The sequence below is a fragment of the Ochotona princeps genome, chromosome 7 (assembly GCF_030435755.1).
Source record: "Ochotona princeps isolate mOchPri1 chromosome 7, mOchPri1.hap1, whole genome shotgun sequence".
Lineage (NCBI taxonomy): Eukaryota > Metazoa > Chordata > Mammalia > Lagomorpha > Ochotonidae > Ochotona > Ochotona princeps.
The window spans coordinates 1,644,830-1,663,788 of NC_080838.1; the positions used below are offsets into that span (position 1 = coordinate 1,644,830).

Here is an 18,959-nt window from a genome sequence, read left to right on the forward strand (position 1 = left end):
TGGCTCACCATTTTCCTCCTCTTGTGATAGAGTGCTGAGGCTGCACCGTTGTTTCTGAAACCTTTATCCAACTTTCGGTTGGAGCAGGTACCAGGATTAGCAAGACACCAGGCGTCCTATAGAGTTAGGTTGTTGGTGGCACTGATCTTGTTGGAACCTGTTGGACATTAGGTCTGGGTGCCACATGGACCTATTTTGGCCGATACCATGCCACAGTCGGTATTATTTTCCTGCGGGACCAGTGCAATCCATTGAACTCAGTGAGTTCTCACGAGCTCAGCACATGCGCAGTTCACTGTTGTCCCCTGCAGTCCCAAAGCTATTGCCACAGTGTGCAAAATGGCGCCTGATGTATCACTACTAAAGTTCTTCATCTGCTGGCTGTCAGATCCAAGGGCTACCCACACCTGCCCTGGGTGGAACCCATAGAATGGCACATCATTGCAGTTCACCGAGTCAGAAATGAGTTCACTCCCAGCTCAGCGCATGCTCCATCCTGTCCCCTGCCCTTTCCCCCTTATGCAAAATGGTGCCCAATTCGGCTCTAGGGATCTGACCAGGCTGTGAAATCCACCCTGTTCTCACACTGTCTGTCTGGGATCTGCTGCTCTGTCTCTGCTCCTGGTCAAACAGACCAGCAGGACGGACAGGTCTTTGTCTGGGTTCACCTCCCAAGCTCCCAGTGAAAGTCCCTTCCCACCTGGTTGCTGGTGGAGTTCTGACGGCTGGTGGAGTTCAGATTGCCTTGCTGGAGTATCAGTCACTGCAACACCACACTGCTGTACCCAGTGCTTTCCTGTGTCTGTCAGTTTCCAGGTACCCCTTTGCTGTTCTGTCCTTTCCTATTTCCTGAAATATGTCCTCTCTGCTTCATCTGATTAAATGTTTTTCCGTCCGTTTAAATGTGTCCATACCCTATTCCGCCATCTTGATTCTCAAAACTGTTGAATTTATATGGACAATAAGATGCTGGACTCTACGCATGGTACATGCTTGCAATGAAGGAATCATGACTGGATTTTTCTATAATACTGCAGAAGGTGGACGAAGCCACCATGGGGGAGGGTACAGGGAGGGGTTTGGGGAACCCCAAAGTCTTTGAAATTGTGTCATAAAAGAAATGCAATTTAAAAAGATAAAAGAAATGAAATAACATATACAAATACTATTTTTCCACTCCTATATAAAGCAGCATTATATTTGATACACAGGAGTAACCCACAATAAGCTGGGTTCCAGTTGTTTTAGATTGGTGGTAAATGATGTGGGAATTCCACATGTAGCTCCTCAGCCAGGCACAGTGCTGGCTGCTGCAGGTATGTGAAGTATCAACCAGCAGATGCAAGGTTTCTCTCTCTCTCTCTCTCTCTCTCTCTCATGCTGATTTTCAAATAAATGAATAAATGATTTTATATCAGTTTTAAATCTTGAGTTGGCTTCTGGTTCAAATCAAAAAGAAGCAAAATTATACAACACCAAAGTAAATTCTGCTAGTAGTATAATCAGTGCTGCCTATTTTTATCAGTGTGCATACTATTTGCAATAATAAGTACTTATAGAGCCCTTAGATTTTAACATAAGCTGCCCATAAGCCTTGCAGATACTCATCTTAATGACTAAAGCAGCTCCTGTAGAAGGGTAGCTGATATCTGAGATGCCTAGTACCCAAATGGGAGACCAGGTTGAAGCTTGTGTGCTCTGCCCCAGCCCTGACTATTTCAGCTATCCTAGGAGGAGAAACAGTAGATAGATCTCGATCTCTGTTCCGGGAGAAGTTCTGTTGCCTTGCAGACTTTTGCGGAATGAACCAGCAGCAAGTTCATCTTCCTTGCTCTCTTTTGATAAATTTCTTTCTCTTTCTCTCAGTAATTCTGTGTTCCCTGGTATCTAACTTTAGACCATAAAAGGAATTAAGAAAATACTTTATCAGTGAAAAATCCTGAAGTGTTAAATGGTGTATCAGTACTTCGAAGGATAACACAAGGCAACATTCATGCTAGATTATAACAAACACTTTCATCAGTCAACCAATACTTACTATGTAACAGGTTTGCTTTAGTTGTGATTCATTTAATATAGTATTATTGACTTATTAACATTGGGCTCAGAGTCAATAGCCCTGTAATTAACGCCAAAACAAAATTTATCTGACACAAATACATCCTCTTTAAAAAACATAGTATCATTCTTACACTTAGGAACAGTGGAAGACTTTCTGTACTATGCTTGGGGATCACAGTAAGTAGCTAATTAACTAACAACCACCGAAACGTGGCACAATACATACTGTGTATTAGACACTTGTTTATACAATGAGAACTGAAACTTATTTTGCCTTGCTCAATCTCAGCTGGAAATATATGCTTAATAAATTACTAGTTAGCACTGATGTTATATTACAAATGTTAGCAAGCAGGAAATTTTTTAAAACAGAAACTAAAAATTAGCCTGGAATACCCTTTATTAATTTACTAATTAATTTACTAATGAAGTATCAAATTGTTGTATTTTATTTCCCTTTATGATGAAAACCATGAAAACAAAAATAATAAGGGCTATGAAAAATATAAAGGATAGAACAGGGAAAGGGGTTTCACATAATGTTTTAATTATAATTATGTAGCCAGGGAATGATTCTTTGAAGACAACAATGAAAACAGGAAGATCTCATGAAGCTATTGGAATGACTCAGGTGTAAGTGGTAATGGATTACACCAGAATAATAGTAGGCAGCTTGGAGAAAAACAGTCTGTAAATCAACCAAATGGAAAAAAAAATCTTTGCACAATATACAACAGATAGTGGAATAACATCCAAGATTTACAGAGAGCATCAGATACTCAAACAACAGCCAAACAAACAACTCCATTAAGAAATGGATGAAGAACATGAGCAGGAATTTGTCAAAAGGAAAAATTCAAATGGCTGGCAGACATATGAAAAAGCGCTCAGGCACCATAGCCATTAGAGAAAAGCAAATACAAACCGTACTGAGGTCCCACCTCACTCCAGTGAGAAAGACCTACACACAGAAATCTACTAATACCACCACTCATAAGAATGAGGGAGAAGGGCACACCTGCTCCATTTTGGTGGGGAGAGTACCTTGTAAAGCCACTTGGAAATCAGTATGAAGAGTGCTTTGGCAAGTGGAAACTGATCTGCCATATGATTGAAGTATCCCACTTCTGAGAATATATCCACATGAATTGAAATCGGAATATGAGAAAGTGATCTGCATACCTATATTTACAGCAGCACAATCCATGATAGCAAAGAAATGGAAACAATCCAGATACCCTTTGAAAGTGGAATTGGTTATACAAAACAAAACAATGTGGTGCATCTACTTTTTGGATGTAGTTTCCCCCAAAATAAATAATATATTTTCTCTGATGAGAAAAACTCACACAAAATTCAAAAAGAATAGAAATATGGGTAAAAAGTATAGACATATATTCCAATAGATGAATTTAAAAATGGAGGATGGCACACCAGTAATGTAAGATATGTTTTGGTTTGCATCTCTACTCCCAACTGAAAGGAGGACTCCAAGTAAGGCTGTCAAGTACACCGTGACAGTCTGATACTAGATTCTATACCATTAGTTATACCTACAACCCCATTATACACTTCAACAACAAATGATGCACTCATGGCTGTTGCTAAAGAGTAATACTACTGTAATAATATAGGAGAAAATGGTATGGGGGAGAATGAGGAGAGAGGAAGGAGAGCGGCACTGGGAATCTCCAAATAAACACATAAAAAGAGGGCAGAGACCATAAAAATGGTCAAAATACATTTATAAAATGAGTAAAAGTGTTATTATTTGCCTCCCTGAATTCAATCTTCTATTTTCAAAGTAGAAAGGCTAATGATTAATGATAGTTCATTGATGGTGGAGGCAGGATCAAATCATATCATCTAGAAGCTAGTTGCACCTAAAGAAAGGTTGTAGGTCCCTGAATGGTTGCCAAGAGAAGGCAGATCTCTAGAGAGAGAAAGTTACAGAAGCAGAGTATGTTTCCAGTCTCTCTCTGATTCCTGACCCACTTCATGATAAATGGTCTCTACACTGTTCTCCACCCTCACCAAGCCAGAACCCATGAGGCCACTCAATTTTGAATAGTGTACTTCCATCCCATTAGGCAAAAGAAATCTTCCTTAATAAGAAGTTCCTCTCTAGCATTTAAAATGTCATAAAGAGCTTATTAATACAGGATAGAAAAACTGAAGTCTAGTATAACTTGAGGAGTCACCCTGACAAACTAGACAAATGAATATTTAACTAAGACATAGAATACCTGAGCAGGAGCAATTAGCACAAAGGACAGGTGTCAGCTTTATACATATTAGAGATGGATGCGTGCAAAATTAAATGGAACTGAATCCCCTGACCCAGTCAGATAGCATCAATTGTGATCTAATTTAAGGTGATCAGACAGTTAAGTATTCACATGAAAATGATTACACAAGCCTTTGTGTAATAGATTAGAATGTCAAATATTACTTTCAATACTTTCTTGAGGAAAGTGTTTAAGATCAAATAATATTTTATAAATGAGTCATGAATTGTGAATGTCTAGTAATCACAGAAACAGAATATGAAATATACACTTAGGCTTTGGAGTCTAGTTTTCTTGCCATCCAGTGCAGCTTGTCCTATACTCTTTGTCACTGATGACATTTTGCTTCACTTTCTTTCTACATTTATTATTTAAGTTTTTCCTGAAACTTCTGAATTTTTGCCTTTTTCACTGCAAAGATATTTGTTCAGTCTGGAGACGTAAGCATGTTTCTCAATTAGTAATCCTAGAATAAATGACTAGATTAGTCCATATTAAATACTGAAAAACATAAAAGCATACATAAAAATCAATGAAGTTTCTTTCAACTTATGTCAGGTAATCTAGATTCTTTCAACTTATACGTCAGGTAATCTAAGCATTTAAAAAATTGTAAACACTTTACAATGAAAAATGCTGGAATCACTGAAATTTAATTATTTAGCCTATAATATTATCTAATTAAGAAAGTAACAATAAAAGAGCTAAAAGCTGTTAAGTGTTACCATTAAGAAACTTACCTTTTCCTTTTACAAACATATTCTTTCTTTAAGTCATAGAGTTCTCTCTCGGCAAACCGAGCTGCCCACTGAAAAATAACAAAAGATGGAGAAACATGCAAACAAATGTTAGATGAAAATGAGCATGAACATCCTACAGCATACAAATATCGCTGTCAATGTATGCATCCACTGAAATGAAATGCAGATAAAACATTTTGAGTTGAAGGATCTTTTGGAAAAGGAAATATTTCAGGTAAGCAGATGACATGGGCCTAAAACTGGAGATGACTTGTGCACTTGCCAATGAATGCTGCCCTCTGATGTGAGATGGAGGACTGTTTGATTAGTCAAGTAATATGCTAAGGGCAATGTGGGAGGATGCAAGCTTCAGGCAATGGCAACAGAGACTCAGAATCATTACACATGGCAGCTTTGTATATTTGCCTCAAGGTGATCATCGCTACCGAAAATTCACTATGATTCTGTGAAACCATAAAGGTCTAAAACAGTTTTGCAGCATGTGGCTAAATGCTATTTTAAAAAACAGATTAAATTATCAATGCATGTTGTACTTCCAGTAAGTTCATGGCACTGCATAAATCATATCCCATTTTATTCAGTACGAGGTAAAGATAAAATCGAATGTTACAGAGAACAAAGCTTGCACAACCAAGTGAATATCAACAGCATGCAATAATCACAACCATTCAAGTGGAAGGTTAACCCCATTCTGAGAGATCTCCAGATCATTTGCACAATCATTTTGTGAAACTTTGGACTGGGAAAACCATATGATTCACTAGGCTTATCACATAAGTATAGTTAAAGTCACTTAATTTATAATTTATTACAAATAAAAAGAAGTTAGTCTGCACTTTTAAAAAATAAAAGTAATTACTCTGATATTTATTAAAAAGTGAACTGCATGGTAGAAACAGCTTGGACAAATAAACCACATATATATTTATAAAATGAATCACTTATTTGTAAACCTTGCCATCATATAAAAATACATGTGTAAATATTATTCCTACATGTAATGATATAACAAATTTTTACTAAGAAATTATGCCAAAGATAATTACTAAAATAAACTACTGAACTATTGATATGTGGAACCAAAATTATTTGAAATTACAAGAGAAAGAATGAAAAACAGATTAATTGAACATGACTTGTTAAAATAAATTATGAAATATTTGTTTAAAAAATACCTGTAACACATTAAGAAATAAGACTACAAAGTTGGGCTCCTTGCCATGGTCCATGCCTACAATGATGGACATATGGCTGTTTATGCATTACGTGTTATAGTAATAATGCAGGGGAACTCAGTAGGGGAAGGGAACTTGGGAAAGGGGTAAGGGAAATCTGAGGGCCTATGGAATTGTAGCATAAAATGATATAAAAACGGTTTTAGAAAGGCAAAAATACACCTGTAACACATTAATTTCCAGGAGCACAATTCACCACTAACTCTTGTGATTATATGGTTTGTACCAATAAACATTTCATTCTCAAAAAAAAAAAAAAGAAAGAAAGAAATAAGGCTACAAAGATAGGATATAATGTACTCCACTTTTTGTGAAATGCTCATATGAGCTTTTAGTAATCCTCATGGCACCACAGGACTAGAGACAATATCCATATCAGAGAACTTGGTTCAAGTCACAGCTACTCTAAGTTTCATTCAGAGCTTCCTGCCAATGTGATCTAGCGGCAAGGAATGATGGCTCATTGCAACCACATAGGAGATTGCATGGGGAGTTCCTAGATCCTGGATACAATCAGATCTAGACACATTTTGTGGCCATTTTGGACAGTTAACCAGCCGAGCCAATGGAAGAATGCTCAATGTCTTTCTCTGCATCCGCCTCTATCATTCAAATAAGTAAACAAATCTTATAAATATTTTCAAAATGTGTGTAAATGCATGCTTTGTACATCATCTGAATTTGGGTTGCCATATTTATTTATGTGAGGAGGCAGATCGATGGAATAAACTCCTTATACTCTGCTTCACTTCCCAAATCCAACATGAGCTGGAACTGGGCCAGGGCAAAGATGGAAGTAAGGAAATTGAAGGAACAGTTCAAGTGAAATATCCTGTATGTGATGCAGGCATTCTAACTGGCATCCAAAATTCTAGGTCAAATAACTGCCCTGATCTGAACTTTCAGTAAGTATATGCTATTTGTAGTGGATGTGACAAATACTGCTTCATTGAAATCTAGAAGGCACACTTTCTGTATCTTTTAACTTAAAGTCAAACTTACTAAATAATAAATTCAATGCAACGTGACAGAAAATGCACAAGACTTAGGCTCTGAAAGATCAGGATTGCAACCTCTACTTTTCACTTCCTAGTCATGTGACCTTGGGCTGTTGTCTCATCTATAAAATCTGTAATAATAAAATCTACTTCACAGTTATTAAGTGGACTTAATGGATGTTATTTCACACTATTTTCAAGTACAGTGCCTAGAACATTAAAAGGCGCAAAAGTAGCCTCCCCCGCCTCTCTGTGTCAGGGACTCCCCGAAAGACACCTCATAACCTCATGCAGTTCCTCTGCAGCACAGACCAGTGTTCACAATCATCCACTTCTTAATATGTAGTGAGTAACTCAACAAATATTTAAAGAACTCTGAATTTTAGAACTAGAAGGGGCTTAGTTAACTTAGCGCTTTATCCACCCCATTGTTTACAAATGATTAAAATGATTCAGAGAACTTTGTTTCTTCATAAATAACAAGGGGTAATCCAATGCCCCAAAAATGTGAATCTGTGACCATGATCTTTGTATATGCACATCACATCCTTCTGACCCTTGCAGACAGTATAGGTTCCTTTCGAAATAGCAACGTGCTAAAACTAGACTGTATGGATTGGTCAATGTGTTAATTCTCACAAGAAGGGTAATTCCACTTTTGGTGCAATTAGAATAAAGTGATTCTTTTACACAGTAATTTATTTTCTTCAATTTAGTTGCTCAGTATTATCTTCTAGAAATAAAATCATAACTTGATTTATAAAAGGTAAAAAGTTGTATGGGAATTTGATACTTACCCAATTGTCATTTGCATTTTTCTTCAAATAAATAATCTGAAAAACAGAATATTTTAAATGTATACTTTTCTTGTATAAAAACATACCTATCATTTGCTTAGGAAATAACTCAAGTCAAAACTATTCCAAATATCACTAACATCAGTAACAACAATATTGTGCAAATTTTCATGTACACATCACGTATTATAGGCATATGTGAAAACAATCAAAATATAATTAGTACACTTCCACTTTAGGTTCTTTGGTCAATAATTTTCATTTGTGAAATCTAATGTACTTTTACAATAAAGCAGGAGACATGATACCTAAGAATTCTTGTGTCAAGCTCTTTGAAATTCTGAAACTGTTGAAATGTCTTAGCCATATGTGACATTCTAAACAAAAGTGTACAACTGATGGAGCAATTCATTTTCTCTTTTGATTCAACACTCAGGTGCTTGCACACATGTACACAATACCTAAACATGATTATAATGAATGACACATGCATGCATGTGTGTGCACACACATACCTGTACTTGGTAATAAAGAATGGTGCATGCGTGCACATGTGCACACACACATACACATACTCCTGTACCTGATAGTAAAGAGTGGTACATGCATGCATGTATGCACACACATATGTATACCTGGTAATAATGAATGCTACACAGAAACACACACACCTGCAGCTGGTAATAAAGAATGACACACACATGCACGTGTGCACACACACACTGTACCTGTTTATAATGAATGGTACACACATGCATGTACGCACACACAGAGACACACACCTGTACCTGGTAATAATGAATGGTACACACATGAACACACACACACCTGTACCTGGTAATAATGAATGGTACACACATGTGCATGCACACACACATACCTGAAATTGAAAATAATCAATTGTTCTTTCCAATTCTTGTTCAAGGTCTTTGACTCTCCATCTATGAAAAAAAATTATTTTTACATTAATGTATAAGCACAATACCTTGGGCACTCATAAAACGTTATTTACATCAAGAGTTTTCTATTCCTAGCAAAAAACTCCCAAAACTATATATATTGAAAAATAAACATGAGGAATTATCACGTTCTCCAAAAAAACATGATCTGATATTAATATTCTAGTATTTAGGCACTCCTGAGACAAAGGTCATCCCAAGATTTGGACTGTGTGTATATCTGCTTTAAGTCTGATCAAGGGAGGCTTATTTGGACATCTGAAATCTTCATGTGACCATAGAAAATTAATGTCCGCTATTTGACAAATGTTATTCATTACCTTTGCAAGATTAAAATGATGGGGACAGCACTGTGACGAGGTGGTCAAAGGCTGCTATGCTACTGCATCACCCACATCTCGCATGGGCACTCATTTGAGTTTCACCTGCCCCACATTATCAAGCTACCTGCTAACGTGCCTGGGAGCACAGAGAAAGATGGTTTACGTGTTTGGGCCCATGTAGCAGATCCTCAGGAAGCTTCTGGCTCCTTGTTTCGGACTGTCCCACCCACAGCTGTGGTCATTGAGAATGAGTCAGCAGGTAAAAGACTCATTCATTCATCCTTTCTCTAATTGTTCCTTGCTCCATGTTTCTCCTCATTTGTGTTCACTGCCTTTCAACTACATGAATCAATTAAAAAAGACTATCAAGCTAAATCTTTCAGATAAAATCCAACTTTGCTTTTTGTGTCATGCACAACCATTCACATAGAGCTGAATCTTGCCTTTTGTCTATAGCTTTTACATTATTTCCTTGGGTCAACTGAAGAAGGATCCAAGGTTAAAGCTGGACTTAAAATCTTGTAAACAAAGCGGACTCCGTGGCATAATGGGATAAGTCTCCCTCTGAGGCACCATAATCTCATAATCTCATATAGGCCACTCATTCAGATTACAGGAGCTCTATTTCTGGTCATGTGGCCAAGCCAATCTAACTTTTCTCTGTCTTTCTGTACCTCTAACTTTCAAATAAAATAAATAAATGAAAAGAGACTTTTAAACAGCCTAGTGTGATGGCTAAATCTTCACCTTGCAAATCATAGGGATCCTATATGGGCAGCAGTTCCTATCTCAGCTGCTCCACTTCCCACCCAGCTCTATACCTGTGGCCTGGAAAAGAAGGGTGGCTCAAAGCCTTGGGACCCTACAACCATGTGGAAGACTCAGAAAGCTCCTGGTTTTGGATCAGCTCAGCTCCGGCTATTGCAGCTACTTGAGTGAACCAGCTGATGAAAGATCTTTACTCTTTGTATCTCCTCTCTGTAAATCTGCCTTTCCAAGAAAATTGAATAAATTTTTAAAAATTTCATATACCTATCCAAATAATGTTAACTGATTGTGCATTTTCTCTGATTTTTCTGGTACTGAGCTTTTAGCTACTCTCCAACTCACAAAAGAAAAAGCATTTAATACCGGTAACTGTTGACTGCTGCCGTTTCACAGTTAAGATTATCAGCCACTTTGAAAATATGATCTTCTTTCTTTAGTTGGCAATTTTCTTCTACCAGCAATTTCCTTAAGCAAAATATTACACATTTCCCTTAATATGCATCATAAAACAATTTTATTGAATTTTATTGCTTAACTATATCAGAATTGGTGATTCCCAAAAGTATTTCCATACTTATCATTACAAACACGGCATAAAACTGCTATATAAACATAGTATTTAACATTATAAACTCAAATTTTAATGCAAACCATCTAAAATACTACTGCTACCACAACAGATGCCAAGGTTTTGTGTAGGAATTTCACATAGAAATTAATTTAAAAGGTGCAAAAATGAAATTATGAGAACACGTAACATTTATCCAGACTTCCCATATAAAGCAACATTATATTTGTTACACAGGAGTAAGTCACAATAAACCATGTTTAAGTCATTTTAGATTGGTGGTTAATGATGTGGGAATCCCTCATGCAGCTCCTCAGCCAGGCACAGTGCTGGCTGCTGCAAGTATGTGAAGTATCAACCAGCAGATGCAAGGTCCCTCTCCCTCGCTCTAATGCTGATTTTCAAATAAGATTTAACCAGCAAGATACCATTCAAAATAACAGAGAAAAGTATGAAATAACTGGGAATAACTCTAACCAAAAATGTAAGAGACCTATTTGAAGAAAACTACAAACTACTGAAAAAAGAAATTGAACAAGACCTCAAAAGATAGAGTAACATCCCATGCTTCTGGATAGGTAAAATCAATATCATTAAAATGTCTATACTGCCAAAAGCAATATATACATTCAACGCAATCCCAATCAAAATGCCCAAAACATTCTTCACAGATCTGGAAACAATGATCCAAAGGTTCATCTGGAAACACAAAAAACCACAAATAGCCAGAACCATCCTGAAGAACAGGAAATTAGCAGGGGGAATCACAGTCCCGGACCTCTGGACATACAATAGGGCAGTGGTTCTCAAAACAGCCTGGTACTGGCACAAAGATAGAGAGGAAGATCAATGGAGCAGAATAGAAACACCAGAAGGGAACCCAAACAGGTACAGCCAAATAATCTTTGACAAAAAGACAAACGACAACCCAGGCAAATGGGAAGTTCTGCTCAATAAATGCTGTTGGGACAACTGGTTAATAGCCTGCAGAAACAAAAAGATAGACCCACATCTCTTACCATACACTAAGATCAGATCTAAATGGATAACAGATCTAAACCTACATCCAGAAACCTTCAAACTTTTGGAAGAAAATGTTGGAAACACACTGCAACACTTACAGGTAGGCCCTCACTTCCTAAAAAGGACTCCAAAAGCAGTAGAAATCGAGACCAAAATAAACAATTGGGACCTCATCAAACTAAGAAGCTTCTGTACAGCGAGAGAAACAATCAACAAGGTAAAAAGGCAACCCACAGAATGGGAGAAAATCTTCGCGCACGACATAGGTGATAGAGGGCTAATCTCCAGAATATACAAAGAGCTACAAAACAAAAAAAAAAATATCAAAACAAACAAGCCACTCAAGAAATGGGCACAGGAAATGGGCAAACACTTCACAAAGGAACAAACCCAAATGGCAAATAAACATATGAAAAAATGCTCAAGTTCCCTGGCAATAAGGGAAATCCAAATTAAAACATCAATGAGGTACCACCTCATGCCAGTAAGACTGGCCCACATGAATAAAAGCACCAACAACACTTGTTGGCGAGGTTGCGGGGAAAAGGGATCCCTACTCCACTGCTGGTGGGGCTGCAGGCTGGTAAAGCCTCTATGGAAATCAGTATGGAGAATATTCAAACAACTCAAAATCAACATAGTGTATGATCCAGCAATAGCACTCCTAGGAATATATCCAGAACAATTGTTTTATGAGAAACCAACATGCACTCCTATGTTCATAGCAGCACAATCAGTAATTGCAAAAACATGGAAGCAGCCAAAATGCCCATCAACAGAGGATTGGATAAGAAAGCTATGGTTCATCTACTCCATGGAATACTACTCAGCTATTAAAAAAAACAAAATGCAGTTCTTTGTGGCCAAATGGGCCAAACTGGAAACCATAATGCTGAGGGAAATGAGCCAATCCCAAGAGGTTAAATACCACATGTTTGCCTTAATTTAAGATGATATGATGTTATGTATAACATGTTATGTTATGAATGTTATATGTTGTGTATAAACCAAAATTAAAATGTCAATGAGGTGGTCACAGAAGGTGGCTAGGAACTCGCATTTGCTTTTAACATATTGGTTACTCATTACTATGTCAATTAATTCCATAATGATGTAAATTTTTGCTGATGGCATGTTGGAGCTTTTAATTGACTGGGATGATACTCTGCTGGCTCTACCTTCAGACCAGAGAGGGTATACCTAAGAAGTCGTTGAACTTGACTAGACAATAAGATGCTGGACTCTATGTTTGGTATACGCTTGCAATGGGGGAATCTCAACTGAACTTGAGCTGTGATTATGCAACAAGGTGGAGGAATCCACCATGGTGGGAGGGTTTGGGGAGGGGTGGGGAGAACCCAAGTACCTATGAAACTGTGTCACATAATACAATGTAATTAATGAATTAAAAATAATAAATAATTTCAAAAAATCAACTAAAAAAAAAGAAAATGAATCATTTTATATCAGTTTTAAATCCTGAGTTGGCTTCTGGGTCTGATCAGAAAGTAACAAAATCATACTGTACCCAAAGTTAATTATGTTCGTAGTATCATCAGTAATATTTTTATTAGTGTGCATACTTCTTGCAATGATAAGTGGCTTTTGAAGCCCTGAGATTGTACCAGAATCTATCCTTAGGCCTTACATGTAATGATCTTGCTTAAAGACTGAAACAGCACTACAAAAATACAACAATCCATTAAACAATATATATTATATTGTTTAATTCATATATATATATGAATGCAAGAATCTAAGTCAGGTCTTGTATCATGATAAATGCAGATAAATTTTTTTTCTTTATATACATTTTATTTTTTATTTTGTTTACACAGTCGATTAGGGTGGGAAGTGTCCTGGGTTAGGGGAAAGTAGATGAGACCATCGTTTCAAATTTTTTCTACTTTCTGTGTCTTGGAAAACAGGGAATGGGAGGGGAGCAACACCCAGACTCTCAACTGCTTCAGTACCTGGGGATAGGGAATGGCCCTCCAATGCCATCCTAGGGTCCCCAGTGTGGCACAGGCTCCAAGGGTTCTGCTCCCTATTTATTCAGGAAATGCCAATAAAAACCACATTACCATTCCAACAAATACCAGTGAGAATGGTCTATATTTGTCAATCTATTCACAACAGGTGCTGGCATGGATGTGGGAAGAATGGTACCCTGTTTCACCGTTGGTGGCAATGCAACCTAGTGCCACCACTTTGTCAGTCAGTATGGAGAGTATTAGGACAACTGAAAGTGAATCTACCATATTGTCCAGCTAGTCCAATACTGAAAAAAAATCCAAATAATGTGAAATCTGCATATGAAAAAGTGACCTGCAACCCTATATTTATAGCAGCATGATCCATACAAGTGAAGGCATGGAAATAATCCAGATGCCTTTCAAAAGATGGATAAAGAAACTGTGGCAGATCTACTACATGGAATAATACTCAGACTCTGAAATGAATCAAATTCTACCATTTGCTGCAAAATGGTCCCAGCTAGAGACCATTATTCTCAGTGAAATAAGTCAATCCCCAAAGGACAAACATCACATGTTCTCTCTGATATGTCAATCTTCACGCAAAATACCAGATCAATATTTAGGCTAACATATACATACATATATTTATCATTGCAGATACTTTCCAATATGCACCTCTTCTCCCTAATAAAAGAACTCACAATGAAACCGTTAAATATACTTTAACAATAGCATATGAGATTTTCTAGCATTGTCTATACCTACAAAGCCAAGATAAACTTAAATAGAAGAATCATAGACTTGTGATTGTTGCTATAGGATACTATTGTTATAATACAGAAGTTCAGAATGAGGTATGAAGCGGGAATCTCTGTGCCTATAGAAGAGTGAAAATACACTAAATTGGACATAGGTATCATGTCACCAGGTAATTTAAACTTTAGGGACCACCCACATATATACTGTCTGACCTAAACAACAGTGTGCAATGCATGGCTGTGATTTGATCCACAGGCAGGGCTCACAGGTAATGATTCTTTGATACTACACTATCCATCTGGATTGAATTTTAGTGACTTAACTATGGAAGAAATCCTGTGGGAGATTCATAAATGTATTACATCCCACACACTATATCAAATACTGGTTACAAAGAGATACTATGTATGAGGCATCATGCGAGTATAAAAACATCAAATCATTTCATTAGGAAACAATTTATCATGAATATGGATATGGGAGAAAAGAGTGTTTTTGAAGACTCCATAGCCTGCAGATGGTCATTAATTGACACCCGTTCCAATGAGACAAGAGACCTATGTACCCTCTTCTTGATTTTGAAAGGGCCTATTAGAGTATCAATGCAAAAGAAACCCTGATGATATGAATAACACATGGTCGTATCTTACTTCAAATATTTAAAGCAGCACACTTAACTATCAGGTTCTAGCCTTTCAGTCTCTCCAACAATACATTTGGAAAAGTGCTAGTAATATACTAGTAATATTTCCAATACAGTAGTAAGAAATATCAATCCAGCATAGAGAATGCTAATGAGGCTAAATTATACCATATGTATGCAACAATTTAACATTTTGTCAGCACTACCAACTCTCCATTTTAGCTCCAAAAAACTGTCAGCAGCAACATCCATTGAATCTCAGTAGTAAACAGCTGAGGGCAAGAATGAGGTAAATATTTTGGGAAATTCAAAACATTCCAATATAATTAAGTGAAATCACACTCTAAAAACCACACATATCCAGAATCCACTTCTTAAAATCTACAAAAACACACCTTTCTCTTGGAAATTTTAAAACATCATCTAGGGGCCCGGCGGCGTGGCCTAGCGGCCAAAGTCCTCGACTTGAACACACATGCATCCCATATGGGCACTGGTTCTAATCCCGGCAGCTCCACTTCCCATCCAGCTCCCTGCTTGTGACCTGGGAAAGCAGTCGAGGATGGCCCAATGCTTTGGAACCCTGCACCCCCGTGGGAGACTTCAGATCGGCTTTGGATCGGCACAGCACCAGCCTTTGCGGTTACCTGGGGGGTGAATCATCGGGTGGAAGGTCTTCCTCTCTGTCTCTCCTCCTCTCTGTATATCTGACTTTGTAATAAAATGAATAAATAAATCTTGAAAACATCATCTTTAGATTCAGTAATCAACAACATACATTGTGCTCATCCCAGTGGTGCACTCATAAGAATTTTTTTGCACCTCTCATAATCCAACATCCAAATCATTTAGTTATATTTCATGCACATAAAATGAAGGACCTGTTCCAGATTTTCCTAACTGAAACATGGCAGCTATACTACAACTAATCCATTTAGTCATTTTTTTCATATCCTGAAGAATCCCATATGGAAGAGGTACATGATGAATTGCAGAGATTTTTTAAATGCTGAATTGAATCCAAAGCTGGTGTTGAGGTATTACAACTTGACAGTGAATGAACCTAACTAGCCACCAACCATCCTAGTTTACTCCCTACAATTTTCTGGATATATACAACAGACTTCTCCTTATTTGTGCCAGTTACATTCTATAAAGTCACTGAAGACGACATTGTGATGCAGCAGATACAGTGACACCTGTAAAGCCAGCATCTCATATGAATGCTGGCTCATTACCCAGTTGCTTGAGATCCAGCTGCCTTCCAATGGACTGGGGAAAGCAGAGTGAAGGCAGAAATGCTTCCACTCCTTTCACCCACAGGGGAGACCCAGCTGCAACTCCTGGCTTTGGCCTGCAATCAGTTCTCCTTATTTCAGCTTCCCTAGAAATATACCAGCAGATATTCAATCTCTTTCCTTGGGACCAACTAGTTGGCCTACAGGGTTTTGGGGGAATAGAATGGAAAATACAACTCTCATTCTCATTCTCTCTTCCTTTCTTTCTCCCTCCATCACTAATTCTGCCTATCAAATATATAAATCTTATAAAAAGGTCCCTATCTCACCCCACATTAAAACTAGAGGTTGTTTTTAAAGATTTATTTATTTTACTACAAAGTCAGATATACAGAGAAGAGGAGAGACAGAGGAAGATCTTGCGTCCGATGATTCACTACCCAAGTGAGCACAACGGCCGGTGCTGTGCCAATCCAAAGCCAGGAACCTGGAACCTCTTCCAGGTCTCCCACATAGGTGCAGGGTCCCAAAGCATTGGGCTATCCTCGACTGCTTTCCCAGGTCACAAGCAGGGAGCTGGATGGGAAGTGGAGCTGCCGGAATTAGAACCGGCGTCCATATGGGATGCAGGTGTGTTCAAGTCGAGGACTTTGGCCACTAGGCCATGGTGCCGGGCCCCTAGAGTTTTAATAAAATAAATCTGTTCTTGAAATAAAATTCTTAAGTGCCAAATATTGTACCTTTGCTCATAAGGAAAATACAGGCAAATTTCTTCCCTTGATCTTAGTCAAAAGGCTGAGAAGCGATACCGGCAAATTCTTGATAGTTTCTAACCAGAATACGTTCATCAGTCAACCATTTCTACCATTGTTTTATGTTTACTTCAGTATCAATACATTAATATCATATTATTGACTTATTAACATGAGCTCACACTCTACAGATCTGTAACTAAGGCCTAAATAAAATGTGTCTGACACATATACTATCTCCAAAAACCCAACCAAAAAAAAAAACATATCCTTCTTACGCTTAGGAACACTAAACATCATTTCAGCACTACGATTGGGATCATCATAAACACCTAAATGACTAACACACACAAAATGTGGCACTACACATACTATGAAAAACATACCTGCTTATACAATGAGGATTGAAACAAGGCTGCCTTACTCATTCTCAGGTGGAAATACATATGTGCACTAAGTAGCTCAAATTTATTGTAGTTATCAGCAGGTACACAAAAGCTCAGTCGATATTAATAATGTTAAATTACAAACAAATTTTAGCAAGCAGGGAATTTTATAAAACGGAACCCAAAAATAATGACAGACAGGAATGACTTCTATTAAGTAACAAGTGAGGCCTCAAAATGTTGCATTTTATGATGAAAAACATGGGCTAATAGAGATATTTGCAAATCAGAGTCTCTGGGCCTGGCACTGTGGCCTGTGACACCAACATCCCATATCAGTGCTAGTTGGAGACCTGGCTGCTCCACTTGCAATTCAGCTCCATGCTAATGCACCTGGGAAAGCATCAGAAGATAGTACCAGTGGTTGGGCCCCTGAAGCCACATGGAAAACCTGAAAAAATATGAGTTCCTGGCCATTGTCACCTCCTGGAATCCGAGTTCCTGACCACTGTATCCCCGTGGAGAGTGAACCAAATGATGGAAGATTAATTCTCATTCTCCCTCTCTGTAACTCTACCTTCAAATAAATAAAACTAAATCTTAACAAATAGAAAATATGATTCTCCAAATACATTATCTCAAAGGAATTCTCTAGACTTCTACATTCAGGCATCAACACACACACACACACACACACACACACACACACACACACACACACTTTCTCCAATATATAAATGTACTAAGCATATTTATTTATACAATCAGAAATATTTATTGAATATCTACAATGTGTCCTACACAGCATTAGACACTGAGATAACATAATAAAAGAGTTCTATCATGAAACTTACCTTACATGTGGAAACATTTTTTAAAAGCCATTAACATAATCAATCAATTTAATCATGTAATCTAGGAGTTAGTTGAACATGAGAGGCCTAAGGTCACCCTGGGAAGGCAATCCTCTAGAGAGGATGGGGGATAAAAGCAGAGCATGCGTCCCATCTCTGCTTCATCATCCACTGTGTAATGAATAGCCCTCCACTGTTCTCTATCTTCACCAGATTCTGAACCTATGAGGCTACTTAATTTGGACGCTATACCTACAGCATATTAGCCAAAAATAATTCTTCCTTCCTAAGAAGTTCCTTTCCAGTATTTTAAATAAAGCCATAAAATACCTATCAATACAGGATATAACAAAACAGAAGTCAGCAATGGCTTAGGAAATCACCCTGATCAATTAGGCAAATTAACTCCTCTTAGTTAATAAGACAAGAAATACTTCCATAGGAACAATTCACACAGGGTACAGGAATCAGTTTGCCATATATTGGAGTTGTGTATAAGGGATTTAAAATTTAACTGACACTTAAAATTTTCTAAATGAGATACTCCATACATTGGAGATGTGTATA

General features: G+C 37.6%; 1 long non-coding RNA gene across 1 annotated transcript; it reads right to left on the reverse strand.

The window, feature by feature from the left end:
- Positions 1 to 5,090: 5,090 nt before the first annotated feature.
- LOC131480741 (uncharacterized) lies at positions 5,091 to 10,595 on the reverse strand. The gene is made up of 4 exons (XR_009245773.1): positions 10,554 to 10,595; positions 9,021 to 9,081; positions 8,141 to 8,176; positions 5,091 to 5,157 (listed from the first exon to the last, which is right to left on the reverse strand). It is a non-coding gene; the product is annotated as an uncharacterized LOC131480741 (long non-coding RNA).
- Between the last annotated feature and the right edge of the window lie 8,364 nt (positions 10,596 to 18,959).